The sequence below is a fragment of the Chenopodium album genome, chromosome 7 (genome assembly GCF_948465745.1).
Source record: "Chenopodium album chromosome 7, dcCheAlbu1.1, whole genome shotgun sequence".
Classification (NCBI taxonomy): domain Eukaryota; kingdom Viridiplantae; phylum Streptophyta; class Magnoliopsida; order Caryophyllales; family Amaranthaceae; genus Chenopodium; species Chenopodium album.
The window spans coordinates 42,522,578-42,544,443 of record NC_137840.1 but is presented as its reverse complement, the minus strand read 5'-3'; the positions used below and the strand labels follow the sequence as shown (position 1 = coordinate 42,544,443).

The window sequence follows — 21,866 nt, the reverse complement described above, 5'->3', positions numbered from 1 at the left end:
TGTTAAAGCATAATAATAGCAAGATCCTAGGCATGATACTAACAAGATTAATAACAAACCCTAGCATGTCACTAAGCAATGAAAATCAAAGCTTTAACCCTAACATGATACTAACATGAATATTAAGAAGAAAATAGGAAGCATTCTTTTAATCATACTTGATATTAGGAACTTATTCTTTATCCTAAACATGATACTAGGAAGCAATAAAACATCCTAACATGATACTAGGAATCAAAATAACAATCTAAGCATGATTTCTATATCATAATATCAATAAATCAATTAAAGCACTTACTTGGATGCCTCGTACCTCTTTCAAATAACAAAATACACGCGTTAGTAACTTCAAGGAAAATATAAAATAAACAATTAAATTAAATAATTAAAATAGAGATTTGGGACCAAACCCTCAGAAATTAAAACCTTTCACGTCTAGGGGCGAAGGCAACTTCGATTAATGCTAGGTGTGTCTAGTGCTAATGTATGAGGAATTGTATTTGTAAAAAGCTAGGCTAGAAAGAGAGAGAGAGAGAGAATCAAGAATTTCTTGATGAGAGTTGGTGATTGTAGATGATTGAAAACGGAGTTTTTAGGAGGCTATTTATAGAGAATCAGCCAAAAAGATAGAAAAACAAATCAGAGTTTCGAAGTGAAAAAACGAAGTTAGCGCCAAGCGCTGACATTAGAGCTAGGCGCCAGGCTTAGTGCCAAGCGCTAATGTCTGGTGTTAGGCGCTAATCAATTTTTTTACGCGTTTTCTAAATTCAGATAAAATTTAGTCGTACAGAAGGACAAAATCGTGTTTTCCTTAAAAACACTCTTTTATTCTGATTAAAACTCTAAAAACTCAATTTATCAGTGCTAATTGAATTAGGAATGAAAAGAACCTTCTAGAAGAATATAGAAGACTAAAACCATTCCTAATTGCATTAGGAATGATAAATTCATATTAGGCCCTCCTCTAGATCATTGGGCCGCATATAAGGCTCAAACCGGGCCCAGTTCAGTAATTTGACCATAACTTCCTCATTATTCATCGAAATTGAGCTTATAATATATCATTGGAAATCTCTTTTCAAGCCCCATACAACTACACCATTATTGGACCCTTGCTATGAACCAACCAAACTGGATTGATTGTTTTCTTAAAATATGTTTTCAAAAACAGAGAGAAAAGAAAAGAAATTAAAACTATCCGCAACACTAGACTTTCCACACTTTCACTTCATTCGATTACGATTCGACGTGAAAGGAACTCATCACCGGGTTTGGTTTTGGGGAGACACAAATGGATGTCTACAGTTAGCCTGTTGCATTTACGCATATTGGTAATAATTCTTTGATAACCCACAATTTATGGGTCAATTATTATATTAAATGTGATTCAACTCTTGGAATTGATTAAATGTGATTTAATTTGCTCTAAATAGCCATAAAGAGGATCGAATTTTGCCCTATTGAATTTGAATTTTTTTCGAATCCTAACCCTAATTTTTCGAAAATTTCAAACCTTTAATAAGCCCTAAAATCTGATTTTGTGATTGTTTTGTTTGAGTTCGTTTTAAATATGCTTCATGATTTTAATACTGTTGATTTCATGTATAAATTACGAATTTTGCATGATTAATAATTTAATTTAAGAGTTAAATTAAATTTGGAATTTTATTTCATGAAGAACCCTAGTTTTAAAATTAGATTGTGAATTTAATTTAATAAGATGAATTAGCATAAAAGTTATGTTTTAATTTATCATGGACCACACTAATTTTATTCAACAAAAGTTGTTAATTAAAATTGAAATAAAAAAAGGGTTTTAACATGTGGCAAACGCGGCTGGGTGGCGTAGCCACGGCAGTTGCCGCTGTAGTTGGTCAAGAGGGAGGGGCGGGGCAGCAGCTTGGGTCAAGAGTGCAGCAACACCAGCACCGTGCAATAGTTGCGCGACACTGCTGCTGTTGCTTTGCGTCACCGCAAAGTGTACGACCACCGTGGCTAGCTTCGGCTGGGCACACCACGGTGGCTGGCGCACGTTTTTTAAAAAAAATTATGTTTTTGAAAATATTTTAAGATAATTACAAAATTATTTTGGGATAAAATCAGTTTTATTTCGGATAAATATTGTTTATTATGAGATAAAATCAAATCTTTCAAAACTTGTTAAGTTTGATATTATCCATATTTAAATTTTTAATTTTAATAATTATCCATAATTAATGTGGTTAATTTTGGATAAGATTTGTTTGGATATTCTGAGCATATTCCAAAAGGATAATAATTTGTTTAAATAGCGTGATTATCCCATAATTATTTTAGGATGTAATTGATTTAAAATTTTGTGATTGGCTAGTAAGTATAGAATATCCTAAATTTGTTAGGATAATATTTGAGGATAAATATGGTTTTTTTTTTTTTATTTATTTTATTTTTTTTTTATTTTTAGATTTAAATAAGATTTGATTCTATCTCATGACTAATTTAAAATATACGATATTTTATTGATGGTCATGAATAATATATGATATTATCTAATTGCATTAATTAAAAATATGAGATATTTTGGTGTCATATTTCCTTAATTGTGAACATTCGATGCTGTAGTATAGGAAAGAATTATGAGTGATTTATTATGTGGCAATTTTATAATATATGATGTTGTTTATTGTTACATAATGACAAGTATGGCCCAATAGATTGCTAAATACGATTTGCGCATCGTGAAATATTTTTAAAATCTTAGTACGGTCTATGTACCGATAAAGTATTTTTGTAATTTTATTTTATTTAAGTAGTAAATAGAATTGAGTAGAATTACAGGTTGCAGTTAATCCAAGAAACCCATGAAGTGAAGGCCCAAAGGAGCAAGGTGGATGAGATCCATGATGATTCAAGTGGGAGCATTTACTTTATTTGTTTTCTTAGGATTAGGGGCTATACTATATCTGGTTTATTTATGCATTCAGTATTTTATGCATGTTAGATTTTATTAATGTTTTGTGATGATGCACTAGAGTTCACTAAATAATCACAACATAATAAATCCAGGTCTCGGTAATATTAAGGTTGCTTTTCCAATTAAAAACCCAATAAACCTTTGATATTTATGATGGGTCATGCCAAAGCTTGGAGTCATATTATATCTTGGGAGAGTTGGGGTAAATCAAGTTTTACAATTTTAATTGGTTATACTCAACAAGGTTACCTAAAAAGTTTAGAACCTTGAAGCTGATGAGTGGCATTTATGCCATTTTGCCATCCTTTTTCTCTAAGGATTCTCCCCTTATTTGCACTTGTTTGAGCCTTTTTAAGCATTTTTCCCTTAGTTTTGCCTTTCCCTTTCTTTTCACGTGTTTCCTTTCCCTTTTTCTCTTTTTGTTGGTTTTTCTAGCGTTTCTTTGTCGTTTTGTAGGTTCTTGGCCTTCTTGGATGAACTTTAGAATGCATGACGTGCCGTGGAGAAGGAGCATGAAGCTCAAGAGAAGCTGAAGGAAGGAGGAATCAACTAGGTTCGACCGAACCCCCTGAAGGTGTGGCCGAACCTAGGTGTGGCCGAACTTACTTTGTGGTGCGGCCGAACCACCTTGGCAGTTTCAAGCTGGAAAATGGCCATTTTGCAGAAGTGACCGAACCCAGAAGTTTGACCAGACCAAGATCAGGGGAGGTTCGACCGAACCTACCCAGGGTTCGGCCGAACCTACCCTGTGGTCCGGCCGAACCTTCCCACTGTTCGGTCGGACCATCTCTTTTATTCCAGCTGCTTTGTACGGTTTATTTTAGGCGGTTATTTAGAATGTTTTTATGTAATGGTATTGGATTATCTCATGATCCTAGACAATTAACCCTAATCTTAGAGAGAGGTAGTGTACTATTGCTCAAGTTATCTCATTGTATTCAACTTTGGTTCAAGCTTTCCCTTCAATTAATCAATCAAGCAACTTTGCAAGTTTTCATCTTTCATTTATTGCCTCTTTAGTAATCTCTAATCCTTTCTCTTAGTTTTGTTTATTTACCTCCTAGTTGCTTATTTTTATTTATTTTTTGTGGATTAATCTATCTTTGTTATTTTCATTGTTTTTGATCATGTTTGATTTCATGCTTCGTGTGTTTACTCTTAGTTTTGCTATCATGTTTATTCCCCCTTTTCTAGGCTAATCTCTTAGCTTGGGGAAGGGGGTGTGAAATATTCATTGAATGATGGATGAATGATGATAGTTGGATTGATTACATGCCTTAAATTGATGAAAGACATGATTTTTAATGGCTTGAGATTATTGTTGCACTTTATTTGATTGCCTTCTAGTTTAAATGCATGAAAATGATTTGAACTAGATTAAGATCACCTCTATTTTAATAATTGCATGAGAATGAGTTGTTAAAATGGAGTTTCATGTATTGTGCTTCTTTATTCTCTTGATTTGCTTGTGTCTAATAGGATGCATGAGAATGATCCTAACTAGCATAGACTTCTTTCATTGATTTGCCTAGACTATTGCATGAGAATGAATTGTTTAGGTAGAATCTTGTGTTCTTTGGCATGGTCATCATGATAACTATCATTGTTCCCCTCTTTCTAATCATGTTTGACACCCCCGAACCCCTAGCGTTGTTCTCTCTTGATTTTAATCATCTTTATCTTGTTTGTTTATAGTTCTAGTGTTTACAATCCAAAAAACCAACAAAAATACACCCTTTCTTACTCTTGCTTAGTAATTGTGATGTTGAATGAGTGTGCTTCCTCAGTGGATCGACCCTTTACTTGCCACTAACTAGTTTAGTGTAAGTTTAGGCTTTATAAATTGTTAATTTGATTAGGGGAGTAGTTTATCGACCTATCTTATCCCTATCAAATTTTGGTGCCGTTGCCGGGGAGACGGCTTGTTTAGCGTCTATTATTACTTTTGTTAGCGTCTATTATTGCTTTTGTTAGAGTCATTTTGCTTTCTTTTCTTTTTGGTTTTTTTGTTTTATCATCCTTGTCATTGCTAATTGTTTGCTTAGATTTGGTGAATGCTTAGGAGGTCTCAAGGAGCACCCTCACATCAAATTGACAACGAAATCAACCGAACCTTGAGACAAGTCCGTAGGCTTTATCAAGACGAGGGAAGAGGTTTTGGTGATATAGTTGATAGTGAGAGTGATACTTACTCTTCAAGTTCACCACGTGAATCAATGGCGAGACAAGAAAATGATGTCTTGTTTCGTGAGTTCGGAAATCCGGAGGATTATGAGCTCACGGGAGGGATTTTGCTACCCATCATGGAAACCAACTTCTCAATCCATGCACAATATACTCGAATGGTCCAATCGGAGCAATTTTCCGGAAGTGCAAGTGAGGACCCTATTGAACATTTGGACCGATTCCTTGAATTGTGCGCAATGATGCAAAACCAATGAAGTGAGTCAAGACTACATTCGTATGCACCTTTTCTGGCAATCTCTCACCGGACGAGCAAAGAAATGGCTAAAGCAAGTTAAGACTAACTCTCTCACAACATGGAGGGAGGTTGTAAAGGCGTTCTTGAAGCGCTTTATCTCCGAAGAAAAGACCGCCGAAATGAGAAGGAAAATTGCATCATTTGAGCAAGAGGTCGATGAAAGTCTTGGTGAAGCATGGGAGAGATTCAAAGAGTTGGTGCAAGCATGTCCCCACCATGAGTAAAATTAAGGGTTGCTCATGCGGTTTTTCTACGACGGATTGGAGCCCATGTCAAGAGCCAATTTGGATGCGGGTGGTCAATTAATCAAGATCCCTCAAAATCAAGTTGAAGCCACAATAGAAGAGGTAGCAAAGAATTACGCTTGGGGGGGCCGAAGAAGAAACGCTCCAAAGAGAGGTGGTATTTACGAATTAGAGAAAGTTGATCAATTACAACATCAAATTGATCAACTAACAAAAGGGCTTTCCAAATTGAACACGAGTGTGAATGCAAGTTCAAGTGGTGGAGCAAGCTCTTCTCAAGTTAACTCTTTCTCTTGTCAAAATTGTGGAGGAACGAACCATGATACATCCTATTGTGGAGGTTTAAGCCCCGAACATGTAGCGGCATACAACACAAGGCAAGAGGGATTTAGAGGAAGCGGCGGTGGAATAGCTTGGAGACAGCCACCACTCGGGTTTGTACCTCAACCTGAATAATCGAACCAACAAGCTCAACCTTCCTATAACTCCAATCCTCAATATCAAAATCCACCTCCATCTCAACCCCAAAACCCAAGAGGAAGCTATCCAAGGAATAACCAATACAACAATCAAACCCAAGCACCTCAAAGAAACCATCAAGAACAAGCACCTCAAGCGGAGCTAACACAAACTCAACTCCTCCAAGACATGCATGCGCAAATGCAATCTTTTGGGCAACAAATGCAAGAGATAAGAGCTCACAACAAGATGGTTGATTCACAATTAGCTCAATTGGCCGAGAGAACTCCTTTCAATTCACCATCCACTTTACCCGGACAACCACAACCTAACCCATCTCACAATCCAAAACCCGATACATGCAAGGCGATTACATTGAGGTCGGGAACTTCCTATGAAGGACCAAATGAAGGGGATAGTGAGGAAAAGAAGGGAGGAGAGGAGAGTGTGAATGAAAACAAGGGAGGTGAGAAAGAAAAAGGTGATGAGATAGAAGGAGGTTCGGAGAAGAAGAAGATTGACAATGAGAAGAAAACTTCAATTCCTAGTGAGGCTAGGAATCTTGATGGACCGGTTCCTTTTCCCGGTCGGCTTGTGGAGAGGAAGTTGAATGACAAGTTCACAAAATTTCTTAGTGTCATGAAGAATTTGCATATCAACCTCCCTTTTCTTGAAGTTGTGACACAAATGCCATATTATTCTAAGTTCCTCAAAGATATTCTCACCAACAAGAGGAAGCTCAATGATGAGCTTATCACCCTTCCACATCAAGTGAGTGATCTTGTCCAACATAAGATGCCTAAGAAGGAAAAAGACTCGGGAAGTTTCACTTTGCCGGTGAAAATTGGGAACATGGTAGCTAGGGGCGCCTTAGCCGATCTTGGAGCAAGTGTTAGTTTAATCCCTCTATCCATTGCTCAAAAACTCAATATTGAGATGATCCCTACAAGGAAGACAATTCAATTGGCCGATCGATCGGTGAAATTACCTTGTGGAGAGCTTGAGGATGTTCCAATTCAAGTGGGACACATCTACGTGCCTTGTGACTTTGTAGTGATGGATATGGAGGAAGATGTTAACACTCCTTTGATTTTGGGACATGAAGCTCTTAAAACTTTGGGGGCGGTCATCAATTGCAAGAACAACACCATCACTTGTGAAGTGGCCGATGAAAAAATTGTCTTTGAATTTTCGAAGTTGCTCAAGACCCCCATGGTTGAAAAATTCTATAGAGTTGATGTTGTGAATGAAGAGCTAGATCGTTTGGGGAGGGTCGTGATGAGGCCTCAAGATCCAATGATAGAAGCCCTTACATGCAAAGAAGAGTTCCACTCTCAATAGGCTAAAGAATTTGTCATGGCAATGGAGGAATCCTCAAAGGAGGAAGTCGAACAACAAGTTGAGACCGAGCTTGAGTCCAAGGTGGAGAAATTAGAGGAGAGTTCTAAGCCTCCTCCCAAGGTAGAACTCAAGCCCCTTCCCCCTTCTTTGAAATATGCTTTTCTTGATAAGGAGGGAAAATACCCTATTATTGTCAATGCTATCCTAGATGGTCTTAATTTGGAAAAACTTCTTGATGTTTTAAGGAAATATAGGGATGTGATAGGGTATAGAATTGATGATATTAAAGGTATTAACCCTTCTTTATGCATGCATCGTATTCATCTTGAAGATGATCATTCCACCTCCATTGAACCTCAAAGAAGGTTGAACCCCCACCTTCAAGAGGTTGTGAAGAAAGAAATTTTGAAACTACGTGAGGCGGGCATCATCTATGCTATCTTCGATAGCAAATGGGTTAGCCTGGTTCATGTGGTTCCAAAGAAGAGTGGAATGACCATAATCAAGGATGAAAAGGGAGAGGAAATCTCCACCCGGACGGTGACCGGGTGGAGAATGTGCATTGATTATAGGAGATTGAACAAAAACACCAAGAAAGATCATTTTCCTCTCCCTTTCATGGACCAAATGCTTGAAAGGCTTTCTAACCATGTTTTCTTTTGTTTGTTGGATGGGTATTCCGGATTTTTCCAAATCCCTATTCATCCAAGTTATCAAGAGTAAACTACTTTCACATGTCCATATGGGACATTTTCATACCTAAGAATGGAATTCGGATTATGCAATGCTCCCTCTACTTTTCAAAGATGCATGACTTCCATTTTCTCTGAGATGCTTGAAAAAGAAATTGAGGTTTTCATGGATGTTGGTAGCTCATCTTTGACACTTTTCTTTTTAACCTTGAAAAAGTTTTGAAAAGGTGTCAAGAGACGAGTTTGGTTTTAAATTGGGAAAAGTGCCATTTTATGGTTGAGGAGGGAATTGTCCTCGGCCATAAGGTTTAAAAAAATGGCATTGAAGTAGATCCGGCCAAGGTTTTGGTGATTGAAAAGTTGCCCCCTCCTACTTCCATCACGGGGGTACGGGCTTTTCTTGGGCATGTCGGTTTTTATCGGAGGTTTATCAAAGATTTTTCTTCAATCGCCAAACCCTTGACCGAATTACTCAAAAAAGAGGTTTTTTTTGACTTTAATGAGGCTTTCCTTGAGGCGTTTCGTAAGCTCAAGGAAGCTCTCATTTCTTCTCCCGTTGTGCAAGCTCCGGATTGGAGCTTGCCTTTTGAGCTAATGTGCGATGCTAGTGACTTTGCAGTAGGTGCCGTTCTTGGTCAAAAGAAACAAGGAAAATCATGTGTCATCTACTACGCAAGTCAGACTCTAGATGAGGCTCAAAGGAATTACACAACAACGGAGAAAGATATGTTAGCGGTAGTTTTTGCATTCGATAAGTTTCGGTTCTATCTAATATGCTCAAAAGTTATCGTGTACACGGATCACATCGCGGTGCGGTATCTCATGACCAAGAAAGAAGCAAAGCCTCGCTTGATCCGTTGGGTTCTCTCTCTCCAAGACTTTCACATGGAAATGAGGGACAAGAAGGGAGCGGAGAACTATGTAGCGGATCATTTGTCTAGGCTACCATTTGAGAACAAGGAGGATGTACCGATTAATGATGAGATAGGATTCGAGGCTCTCATGGCTTTGGTGTCAACTTCTACCCCTTGGTACGCGGATATAGCCAACTATCTTGCGTGTGGAGTCGTTCCCCCGGAGTACTCTTCTCAACAAAACAAGAAGTTTTTCAAGGAGGTGAGAAGATACTTTTAAAATGACCCATACCTATTCAAGCAATGTGGAGATGGCCTTTATTGGAAGTGCGTTCCAGATCATGAAATTCAAGGTGTTCTTGAGCGTTGCCACTCACTACCATGTGGAGGACATGGTGGTGTTGACAAAACAGTGGCAAAAATCTCTCAATCCTTATTGTGGTGGCCGACAATGCATAGAGACGCCCACCAATTCGTTGCGCAATGTGATAGATGTCAAAGGAGCTGAGGCATTACCAAGAGGGACGAAATGCCCCAACAAAGTGTTTTAGAAGTTGAACCCTTCGATGTTTGGGGGGTGGATTTTATGGGGCCTTTCGTTTCTTCTTGTGGGAATCTATATATCTTGGTAGCGGTCGATTATGTGACAAAATGGATTGAAGCCATACCCTCACCTACCAATGATCACAAGGTTGTGCTTAAGCTACTAAAGAAGATCATCTTTCCTAGCTTTGGAGTTCCGAGGGTGCTAATTAGTGATGGAGGCTCCCATTTTGCTAAAAAGCAATTTGAAGCTCTTCTCAAGAGATATGGCATTCATCACAAGGTTAGATTACCTTACCACCCTCAAACTCAAGGACAAGTGGAGGTCTCGAATCGTGAAATCAAAAATATTCTTGAAAGGATGGTGAACAAATCAAGGAAAGATTGGTCTCTCAAACTTAATGACACGCTATGGGCTCTTAGGAAGGCGTACAAGACTCCAATCGGCACAACCCCTTATAGGTTGGTCTATGGCAAGGCTTGTCACTTTCCGGTTGAATTGGAATACAAGGCTTGGTGGGCTATCAAGGAGCTAAATATGGATTTGTCTTTGGCCGGTGAGAAGAGATTGTTAAAGCTCAATGAACTTGAAGAGCTTAGGGATGATGCTTATGAGAGCTCAAGAATGTATAAGGAGAAGACTAAGAAATGGCATGACCAACATATTCGAAACAAGAGCTTTAAGGTTGGCGATAAGGTCTTGCTCTTCAACTCAAGGCTTCGCTTGTTTCTGGGTAAACTCAAGTCTAAGTGGGCGGGGCCTTTTGTGGTATCGAAGACTACTCCTTATGGTTCTTTTGAGTTAGATGCGGATGGGAACAAGTTCATGGTCAATGGTTCTCATTTGAAGCATTACTTTTGCAAAGAAGAAGTTGGTGTGATCGAGTGTCTAAGGCTTGACCCTTTGGGTCCTAAGCCACCCTCTTGAATGAATTTTCCTCATGGTCAAGCTAATGACCTTATAAAGAAGTGCTTCCGGGAGGAAACTTGAGTTTCTAACCCTTTTCTACTTTCTTCTTTTCTTGTTGCTTTTATTTTTCTATTTACAATTTTGAATTGTTGGGATTTATGAGTTTTTATTGTGTTTGGATTTTTGATATGCTTTACATCTAGCATGATGGTACGGTGTTTAGATGTGTGTTAAGGACAATTTTTACTTGTGTGATTTTTTTAAGGGAGTTTGGCCGAACCACTTTATGTTCGGCCACTGCAGCATTTTCAAGGAATTATGGCAGCATTCTGCCAAAAAGTTCAAACTTGCATTTTGACAGAAGGTTCGACCGAACCTAGGGATGGTTCGACCGCACTTGTACTGTAGTTCGGCCAAACTGTCCTTGGTTCGGTCACTCCTCAATTTTTGAAAATTTAATTCTGCCAAAATTTGCAAAAACCATGTTGCAGTATAGGTTCGACCGAACCCTGGGATGGTTCGATCGAACATGCCCTGTAGTTCGACCGAACTGTCCCTGGGTTCGGTCACTCCTCCATTTTTGCAAAATTGGGGAAGCATTCTTCCAGAATTTAAGAAAAATGAATTTCAGCTCAGGTTCGATCGAACCTGGAGTAAGTTCGACCGAACTTTCACTGTAGTTCGGCCGAACATACCCCTGGTTCGGCCGAACCATGTATCAGTTTTGAAAAAAAAAATGCTGCTGCCTTTTTTTTATCTTGCTGCTGATTTGGCTTGATACTCCCATTTTTGCATCTCGCTTCCCCATTCTCCTCTTTCTCACTCTAAACCTCCATTACAACCCCTCTTACAACCTCAAATCTCCATCAAAATCACTCAAATCTTCACTTTTTCTCACTTATTTTCCATCCTCTACTCAATTTCTACAATCTCTACCAAAAATTCCTCACAAAAATCCCATCTTTTCATTTTCCCCAATTTCAAGGGTTTGAGTGCTTTGGTTTTTTTTTTTGGGTTTCTACTTGCTTATAATTAATTGTGGTATGGTTTTCCTAGCTTTTGCAAGTTTATTTCTTCAATTTCTCATAGTTTTACCATGTTTTACATGTTTAAGTATGAATTTTGGTATTCTTGAAATTGTTAGTAATAACTTGATTGATTCATGTGGTTCTTTGGATTTACTTGTTGCAAATGATTGGTTGTTGATAGTAGAACATGTTGTTATGATGATTATGCATGTTTGCCTTGGTTTTATTTTGATCTCAATATCTTTGCTTAAGAATGTTGATTTCATACTAGGGTGTTCATGTTACTATTTTATGATTAAGATATTCATGAGTTGGATGTTGTTGGAGATTGTTGTTCATTGTTTTGGTTTGTTTTTGATGGATTGATGAATGATTATCATGAAAATTAGGGGACATCATGCCAAATTTCACCTAGACTTTGTTAGGACTCGTATAGGAATGACATAGGATTTCTTATTCAAGCCTTGGTTCAAATGTATTCATGCATGCCTTGAATTGTATACTCTCATGCATACACTTTTACCTTGGCTAGCTTCCTATGTCATTTCTTATCAATTTGTTCTAATGATATGCTCTTGGTGAATTTGTAGAATCAAAATGCTCGGCAAAGGCAAAGGAAAATCAAAGAGGAAGAGAGTGGGAGAATCTTCAGGACCACAATTCCCACCTCCTCCCGGCATCAATGATCATGAAATTGTTGCTTTGGACGAGCAATTTTGGCCCATCTATGAGTCACTCATCAAGCGTCCAATCTGTTCTACCAGATTCTTTTGCCCCCAAACTTTGAGGAAGCTAGGTATTTTGGATGAGGTGGTCAGGTTGGCTCATAACTTTGGATGAGGTGACTTCATTCACCTTCACGCTTACACTTATGAGCGTGTAACTTTGGAATTCCTTGCCTCTCTTCGCAAGGAAGTCATTGAGCCGGAGGATGATGATGAGGATCCTCAACTTATGATCCACTTTAGAATGTTCAACGAGGATCACTCTTTAACGGAAAGTGAGCTAAATGAGATATTCTTTTGGCATGCCACCGGACTTGATCACCCATCCGAAATGACCTCCACTCATCGCATACCCTACAACGAGAAAGAGTGGTGGAGAAGTATCACCAACAAGGATAGGTTTCAAACCAACTCCTCAAAGGTCAACAATATCATTCACATAGCCTTGAGGAATTTTGTACGTCTTCTCCAATATGCCGTGTTCTTAAAAGCAAACCTCGACTCAATGGTAAAGGATGAGGTTGCTTGCCTATTCTTGGCCGATAACCCTCACCGGCTCAAATTTCAATGCTCTTCCACCTTCATCCAACGGCTCTTGGATACTAGGGATAACCGTCTCGGTGATGAGATCTTCATGGGTGGCATGATTACTATTATTGCTCTTTCTTGTGGCAATCTTGTGCAAGCGGGCATTCAAGCGCCCTATGTTAACTACCCTTACCACCCTCCTCAAGAGGGTCCGGTCAATCATTGGGGGCCCTATGACCCTCAAAACCCCACCCCCCTTGCTACGCCTATTCGGAAGGTCCCATCGACCCTACCCAACGCGTTGGCACCCCAACATACGACCCCTATCGTCCGGGTGGGTGTGATTCGGCTTATGACCTGACATCCACATCTACCCCTACTCCTTTTGATGGCGGTTGGGGTGACCAAGGGTGGCCCTATGAGCACTTCAACCAACCCTTCCACCCTTTCATGGATACTCCCGGGTTTGATCCTGATAACCCCCCTCAACCTAGGGGGTGCGGAGATGATAACCCGTGATGAGGGTTCCCTTCCCCCCCAGTCTTCTAACTTGTAACTTTTGCTCGGGACGAGCAAAAGAATAGTGTGGGGGAGGATGTTGATAAGTGACTTTTATATCACTTTAAGGGTGTTTATTGAGTCGTCTTCCGACTTATTTTCCAATAATTTAACCCTTTTTATCCTTTATTTCTTTTATTTTCTTATTTTCCTTATTCGTTCTCTATTTTGAGTATTTTTGCTTTTTTTTATTAGTTTTTATTTTATTTTTGTAGTTTTAGTTAATAATTTCCCGCTTCTCTCGTTTTATTTATTTTCTTTTAGTTTCTAGTTTGTTTCATTTTATTTTATTTTATTTTATTTTATTTTATTATTTCTTTTGTTTTAGCATTTTATTTAACTTTATTTTTCTTGTTTTATTTTATTTTATTTTATTTTAGTCTTTGTCCCGATTTCCCCTCATGTTTGGTATTGTTTGTAGGAACGTTCGGGTCGAGACTTGGTTAAAATCAAAGTCATGTTCGAAAGTCCAAGGTCAAATGTTCTAACGAGCAAAGTCAAACTCCCTCACTCCCTTGCCAAATTGCAAAGCTGCTCAATTGCCCACCTCTTAACCTACACCACCCCATTTCCCTATCCTTCACCACACCTTCCGTCACAACCTCCCCTGCTCCCAACTCCTCAACACCACCAGCCCTCACAGCAACCTCTATCAACCAAACAGAGCAGCCACGCAGCTCACCACTTACCACCACACACCTTCAATCACACTCACCAAACCACCACCAATCGCACCTTCAACACCACCTCTCAGCCCTCTCAAAACCGCAACCAACACCAACAGCAACAACAATTTACAACAACTAGCAGCGCCACCACGCAAACCACAACAGCTGCACTCTCCTCCAATCTCACGCAACCAAACCAAGCAACACCAACCTGCACAGCCCCGCATCTCGCAACCCCACATTGCACTACCACAATCGCACCCACAAACCAAACTCCCATGCATCTCCACCCCTCTCACCAGAAACTCAATTCAACCCCACAACAACACCAATTTCAGCCGCCGCAAACCACCAGCAACCTTCCCCTGTTTCTACACCGCAACCAACACCGCAGCACCTGCTACGCCTCCCAACGCACCACCTCACCTCAAATTCAACTCCAATTACAGCAGCCACCACCAATTCGCATCTCCAATCACACCAATCGAACCCAATTTCACAGCAAGGAGCAACCCAGACCTCCGCAGCCGCGCACCCCTGTCAGAAAGTGCACGAAATCGAGTCAAAAATCAGAGTCGAGGCAGAAGCATTGCGCGACCTCTGTGCGATATCTTCGCGGGCGCGTAGATCGGGGTTTAATTTGAACCACTTCACGAGCTTCGCACGTGACAATTAATGATGATTTAACAGTGAAGCTTGGTGATTACCGTTGATCTTCGACTTGGAATAATGATGGCCGTTGATGATGGAGTATGAACGGTGGTGATATGCGTGATGTTGGATGAGAAAAGCAGAGCAGCCATGGGGGAAATGGGGTCTGATTTGTTTCGTGGGTTTTGGGGAAATTAGTGGGTTTGTTTTGTTTTGTTTTTATTTTTCCTTTTCATTTTTCTTTTATTTTATTTTAGTTTAAGTTTTGTTTTTTTTTTGTTTTTAAGTTTAGTTATTTTAAATATTTTAGTTTAGTTTTTATTTCTTTTTAGTTTTCTCTTTTACTTTATTTTATTTAGCCTTGTATTATAAATACCCCTTTGGGGTTATTTTCTCATGACTCTTAAGATTTTTATTTTAGCTAGATTAGATTAGAGTAGTTTTTAGTTCTTTTATTTTCTCTCTCTTAGGGTTAGATTAGGAGTTTCTCTTTCTAGTTTAGGAGTAGTTTAGAGAGAGAAAGATTGGATTTTTCATGGAGTTTTTGGGATTTTGAAGAAGCAAATTTGTAGATTTTTCCTCTCATAAATTCAATGAGTTTTCCTAACTTTCTCTCACCTTTATTGCTTTCATTTATTATTGTTTTTGCTTATTTATTTGTTTATTTGAGTAGATTAATTAGTTTAGTGGTTGATTCTTGCTTTTATTATTATTTTACCTTGTTTTCCTTGTTTTTGTTCACCATGTTAGTTTAGGTTTGTTCTAGGGAAATGGATGAAGGTTATGTTAATTAAAATTAATGATTGATTATGGTTAGTATGGAATTGTTTCTTGATTATTGTGTATGGATGAATGCTTTTATGGATTAGAATCTTTCTAGCTAATTGATTCTATGTTCTTAATCGTGCTTTCAATCAATTGTGCGAAAGTGAGTTGTTTGAGGGTCTAAATTCTTCCATACCTTTGCTAGGCTAGTTGCACGAGAGTGAATTAGTTTAGTAGGATTATTAACATGTTTAATTGCGCGAGAGTGAGTTAAATGTGTTAATCGTCCTAATTAAGGTCATTTTCATCTAATTGTTTGATGTTGTTGAATGCATTGATGTAATTGGATTCCACTTTCCCTAGTTTTAGTTATTTGCTCTTAGTAGTGTTAGTTGAACCTCTCTTTACCTCACAAGCTTTCCTAGTAGTCTAATTAGTATAGATTGATACACTTAGTCCTTTTGGGTTCGACCCTTTACTTACCCCTATACTCGTATTAGGGTAGTTTAGGTATTATAAATTGTTAATTTGATTAGGGTTAGTAGACTAACGACACTATCTAATCCCCCGATCAAATTTTGGCGCTGTTGCCGGGGACTAAGGCGTTCATTAGTTTGTGTTGATTAGATTAGCTAGGTTCTTGTATATAATTTGATTTATGTTTGCTTTTCTTTGTTCTTTGTATAAAAATGGCATGCTTATCTTTTCCTCAATTTGATGGTGAACCCTTCTATGCTTACTTTGAAAGACTTGATGGTTTTCTTAGTTACCATGGGTGTTCTCTTAGTGATGCTTGTGGTATAGCTTATTGGGGCATGAATGAGTATACTAGGGGAATGGTTGAGGACATGAATAATGGTAGATTTTGTCATTTGTCTATGCATGATGCGTGGGATTTCTTCACATGGCTTGCTAAGGATTCTTTAGATAGAGAATCTCATGTTTCTTACTTTGATTCTCAATGCCAAGATTCTTTTAATTTTTGCATGAATTCTCTTGATACTTCTTATGTGCCTAGTCATAATCCAAGTATGAAAATTGACATCTTTCCCCCTTATGCTCATTTTGATGAGGTTTGTGCTAATTTTGATGATGTGCAATTTGACTTTGATCATGAACCTCAACCCAATAACATTGAAGCCCAAATTCTATCTCAAATGCAATATCTCACCCAACAAATCCAAGAGCTTCAAGAGGAACAAAAATTGAGAGAAGTGAGGCTTGCCCAAGTGATGAGTGCTTTGGTTGATGTAAATGGATGTGAGGCACCTCATTTGGAGTGTGAGAGTGTTTTTGAGAATGATGTGGGCCGAGGGTGTGAAGGTGAAGGGAGATTTTCTTGTGATGAGAGGATTTTTGAGGATTTTGATTCTTTTCATTCCCCATTTGAGCTTGAATGCCATCCTTCCCCTTATTCACCCCTTTGAGAGCTTCCCTTGGTGAGGATGTGAGTGAGCCATCTTCAATTTTGAATGAGGGATTTCATGAGGATGATGATGATGAGTTTGAGCAATCAAGAGAGATTGAAAGTCCCTTGAGTGATGGTGGAAGAGTTTCTAATGAAGAAAATATCGATTTTGAGGTTTCCAACCCCCTTCCCCATCTTGATGAGTCTACCTTGCATGTTTGTGACCCTTCTACCCATGAGTCTTTGGACTCATTTGAGGTTATGGCTAGTATGTTCATTGAAGGTGTAACAAATCATTATAGCCTCTTGAAAGAGTTCATTGGCAATGCTTCATGGGAAAGGGATGAATTTGAGAGAAACCTTTATCCTTTCATGCATGGTTTAGAGACTCTAGGCTTTGAGGATCTTGAGGGAGTTGTTGTTCATCGTTGTGATAGAGAGGAGGATGAGGTTGTTTCTATTGGAGATTTTTTGTTTGAGGGAGATGTGAGTCATGAGTGTTCTTTTGAGGATTCTATGATTGATTTTCATGCCCTCGTTGATGATGTGAGGCTTTGTGAGACCATTGTTTCTCCTCCCCTTCCTCATGTCCCTTTCTCAAGGAAATTTGACCACATCTCCTACTATCCCATGTTCCTCCCTTCTTTTGTCAAAGAGCCTATTGAGGACCCTCTCTTGTTTGATGAGACTTTTCCTTTTCATCCTCCTATTATTGAGGAAATGGGTGATTGTGCCACCCAAAAAGATTTTGAGGAGGTTTTGCCTTTTTATTCTCTTCCTTATTTTTCTTCTTCTTTCTCTTCTCCTTTTTTTTGATTTTTCTTCTTTATTTTGGCATCTTCCTCCTCATTTACGTGCAATAATCTTGTTGCACGTCCTCCTCCCTTCATTTGCCTACTTGTTATCATATGAGATGTGTAGTAGTGCATTTGATAAGCTCTTGCGTTCGTTGCAATATTATTTACTAGAGCGGTCTCGCTTGGACGTTAAACAAGCCTTTCTCGGGAAGTAACCCGAGGTTTTTATTGCTTTCATTTTCTTTCCTTTTTAGATTAGATTTTCTCTTATGGAAATGTTTGTGTGCCTTTTGCTAGGTACATGACTTGATATACACTTATGCATTGGTTTGGATCAAGAATCAAGGAAGTTTGATGCCTATTTTTGCTAGCATATGGAAATCGAGATTTCAATTAAAAAGGAAATCGGCTTTGAAAGGTTAAATTGGTTCATTTGCGGGTATTTACACCCACCAATATCCAGTAACATCTTTCCTAGCTCTTTCTCTAATGGTTGGTGACTCGTTGGACATGTGTTGGTTTGTTGGGTTGATTTCTTTCTTGTCCCCTCCCATGGATTATTTAGTTTATGTTTGAGTATATTGTCTCATTCAAGCTTGGGGGAGGGTATTCTATCATGCTTTGGTGGGATGTTGATTCATTTATGCCATGCACTCGAGTATATGCATTTCCATGCCTTTTCTTTTGTTTTGAAAAATCCAAAAAGATTTTGGTTTACTTTCAAGGTAATTTTGGCAAAATGTGTTTTGTTTGTTCTTATTTTGGACATATTTTTTTGGGACTTGTATTCTTGAATGTTTTTCTTCCTGAGTGGTAAATGTGTGCACGGTGTGAGAGTGTCATTGGTTGACTCTAGGATACTATATGCTAAGGTAGCCGATTTAAGAACTTTTAGGGGTCCATGAAGCCTTAGTTCACGGGAATGTGGTAAGATGGAGTTGCTCTCTATAGTGGATTTGAAACCCTTAGTTGGTATTTGTTTGGTTAAAATCCCTTGTGAGCTTTATTTGTTCTAGCCTTCATCACCTTGTTGAGCGGCTATTTAGGATCCTTAACTATGCATGTCTTAATCCTTGTTTTGACCTCTAGCTCCCAAGATCGTGACCGGGCCTCTCTAGGGGAGGAAAAGGGCACCTTTTCTCATTTTTCTTTATCTTCTTTTTATTTTGTTACAAATTTGATTTTCTATTTTGCATCAACCTACTTATTAACCAATTTGAGCCTAATGTTTTCCGCTCTTGTTTAAACCGCATTACAAACCCAATGGCCTATGTTTACCAACCCTTTTAGTTAGTGAAGCATAGGCATGTGAGGTTTGAGTTTTGAGAGTGTTGATCATGAGCAAGAAAACTTTGTGAATTGGTTTAAGTACGGTATTTGAAAGTTGAGCTTGAAAAGAATATGCAAAAAAATTGAGAAGAAAGATGCAATTCAAGAAAATCAAATGAAGTTTCAAGAAAAAGCCGTCCATGGTTAGAAAAAGGCAAGGACACATAAAAAAAATAAAATAAAATAAAAAACAAAAAGAAACAAATAAACACAAATAATATATTTTAGTTTGGTTTCGTTTTCTTCCCTTGTTTAAGCATTGAGGACAATGCTTCGTCCAAGCTTGGGGGAGTTTTGGGAGCGTTCCTTCATTTTTTTTGTATATATTGTGTGTTAGTGTTGAGTAAGCTTGTGGGAGTTGGCATTATTGGTATTTTTGTTTGATATTTTGTGAATTCTTGAGTTTGTTTTTGAGAGTAAGCTACTCTTTTGCTTCACTTAGGAAATATCACCAAAATTTTCAAAATTTTGCCCCGCCTTAACCTTTAGCCTTACGTTACAACCTAATAAAAGTCCCTTAGACTTTAGTGGGGTTAGGTCAAAGAACGGTGGAGGGAGATAGATTTCAAACCTATGGAGAGAGTATGCATAGTTGAGATGTCGGGATTACCTTCTCAAAGTTTTTCATTTCTTTATCTTTTTCCGGTTCCTTCGAGGAATCATGAGAAGCTAGCTTAAGGGTTGATTTGAAGCTAGTGGAGAGAACGCGGCCCGATTGGTTGGGGCTAGGGTGGATTGTGTCCTCATTAGTTCTCTATGCTTAGCATATGTTATGTTTCAATCAACCATTGACATCTTGGAACGTGCATACATTTGTCTATTTAGAAAGGTTCGCATTCATTGGTGTTTGTTCCTATCTCTTGTCCAAATATGAAATTGTGTTTTCTTTCTCGTTTTATGTTTCTTTTTCTTTTCTTTTTATTGCCTTGCCTTGGTTTTTATTTAGAGTTGTGGGTTAAACTCTTAGGACACCCTCACGAGAGCACACTCGTCCTCTAGGGCGATCTAGGGGTTTAAAGGGCTTGTCATTAGTTGCTAAAAGTGACCGTGATTCCTACGAAAGTGAGTTAGTGTACATTCTTTTCTCCTTTAGTGTTCTAGCTTTGCTTGAATAAATCATTCTCCTTCTCCCGTGTTTCATGTTAATTTGCTCGAGGACGAGCAAAAGGTTAGCTTGGGGGAGTTTGATAAGTGACTTTTATGTCACTTTTAGGGTGTTTATTGAGTCGTCTTCCGGCTTATTTTCCAATAATTTAACCCTTTTTATCCTTTATTTCTTTTATTTTCTTATTTTCCTTATTCGTTCTCTATTTTGAGTATCTTTGCTTTTTTTTTTATTAGTTTTTATTTTATTTTTGTAGTTTTAGTTAATAATTTCCCGCTTCTCTCGTTTTATTTATTTTCTTTTAGTTTCTAGTTTGTTTCATTTTATTTTATTTTATTTCATTTTATTTTATTATTTCTTTTGTTTTAGCATTTTATTTAACTTTATTTTTCTTTTTTTATTTTATTTTATTTTAGTCTTTGTCCCGATTTCCCCTCATGTTTGGTTTTGTTTGTAGGAACGTTCGGGTCGAGACTTGGTTATAATCAAAGTCATGTTCGAAAGTCCAAGGTCAAATGTTCTAACGAGCAAAGACAAACTCCATCACTCCCTTGCCAAATTGCAAAGCTGCTCAATTGCCCACCTCTTAACCTACACCACCCCATTTCCCTATCCATCACCACACCCTCCGTCACAACCTCCCCTGCTCCCAACTCCTCAACACCACCAGCCCTCACAGCAACCTCCATCAACCAAACAGAGCAGCCACGCAGCTCACCACTTACCACCACACACCTTCAATCACACTCACCAAACCACCACCAATCGCACCTTCAACACCACCTCTCAGCCCTCTCAAAACCGCAACCAACACCAACAACAACATCAATTTACAACAACCAGCAGCGCCACCACGGAAACCACAACAGCTGCACTCTCCTCCAATCTCACGCAACCAAACCAAGCAACACCAACCTGCACAGCCCCGAATCTCCCAACCCCACATCGCACCACCACAATCGCACCCACAAACCAAACTCCCACGCATCTCCACCCCTCTCACCAGAAACTCAATTCAACCCCACAACAACACCAATTTCAGCCGCCGCAAACCACCAACAACCTTCCCCTGCTTCTACACCGCAACCAACACCGCAGCACCTGCTACGCCTCCCAACGCACCACCTCACCTCAAATTCAACTCCAATTACAGCAACCACCGCCAATTCGCATCTCCAATCACACCAATCGAACCCAATTTCACAGCAAGGAGCAACCTAGACCTCCGCGGCCGCGCACCCCTGTCAGAAAGCGCACAAAATCGAGTCCAAAATCAGAGTCGAGGCAGAAGCTTTGCGCGACCTCTGTGCGATGTCTTCGCGGGCGCGTAGATCGGGGTTCAATTTGAACCACTTCACGAGCTTCGCACGTGACAATAAATGATGATTTAACAGTGAAGCTTGGTGATTACCGTTGATCTTCGACTTGGGATAATGATGGCCGTTGATGATGGAGTATGAACGGTGGTGATATGCGTGATGTTGAATGAGAAAAGCAGAGCAGCCATGGGGGAAATGGGGTCTGATTTGTTTCGTGGGTTTTGGGGAAATTAGTGGGTTTGTTTTGTTTTTTTTTTTTTTTTTCCTTTTCATTTTTCTTTTATTTTATTTTAGTTTTAGTTTTGTTTTTTTGGTTTTTAAGTTTAGTTATTTTAATTATTTTAGTTTAGTTTTTATTTCTTTTTAGTTTTCTCTTTTACTTTATTTTATTTAGCCTTGTATTATAAATACCCCTTTGGGGTTATTTTCTCATGACTCTTAACATTTTTATTTTAGCTAGATTAGATTAGAGTAGTTTTTAGTTCTTTTATTTTCTCTCTCTTAGG

At 38.7% G+C, this 21,866-nt stretch overlaps 1 non-coding gene across 1 annotated transcript; it reads right to left on the bottom strand.

The window, feature by feature from the left end:
• Positions 1-5,553: 5,553 nt before the first annotated feature.
• On the bottom strand, positions 5,554-5,657 carry LOC145641109 (small nucleolar RNA R71). Its single transcript, XR_014115175.1, has one exon. It is a non-coding gene; the product is annotated as a small nucleolar RNA R71 (small nucleolar RNA).
• Between the last annotated feature and the right edge of the window lie 16,209 nt (positions 5,658-21,866).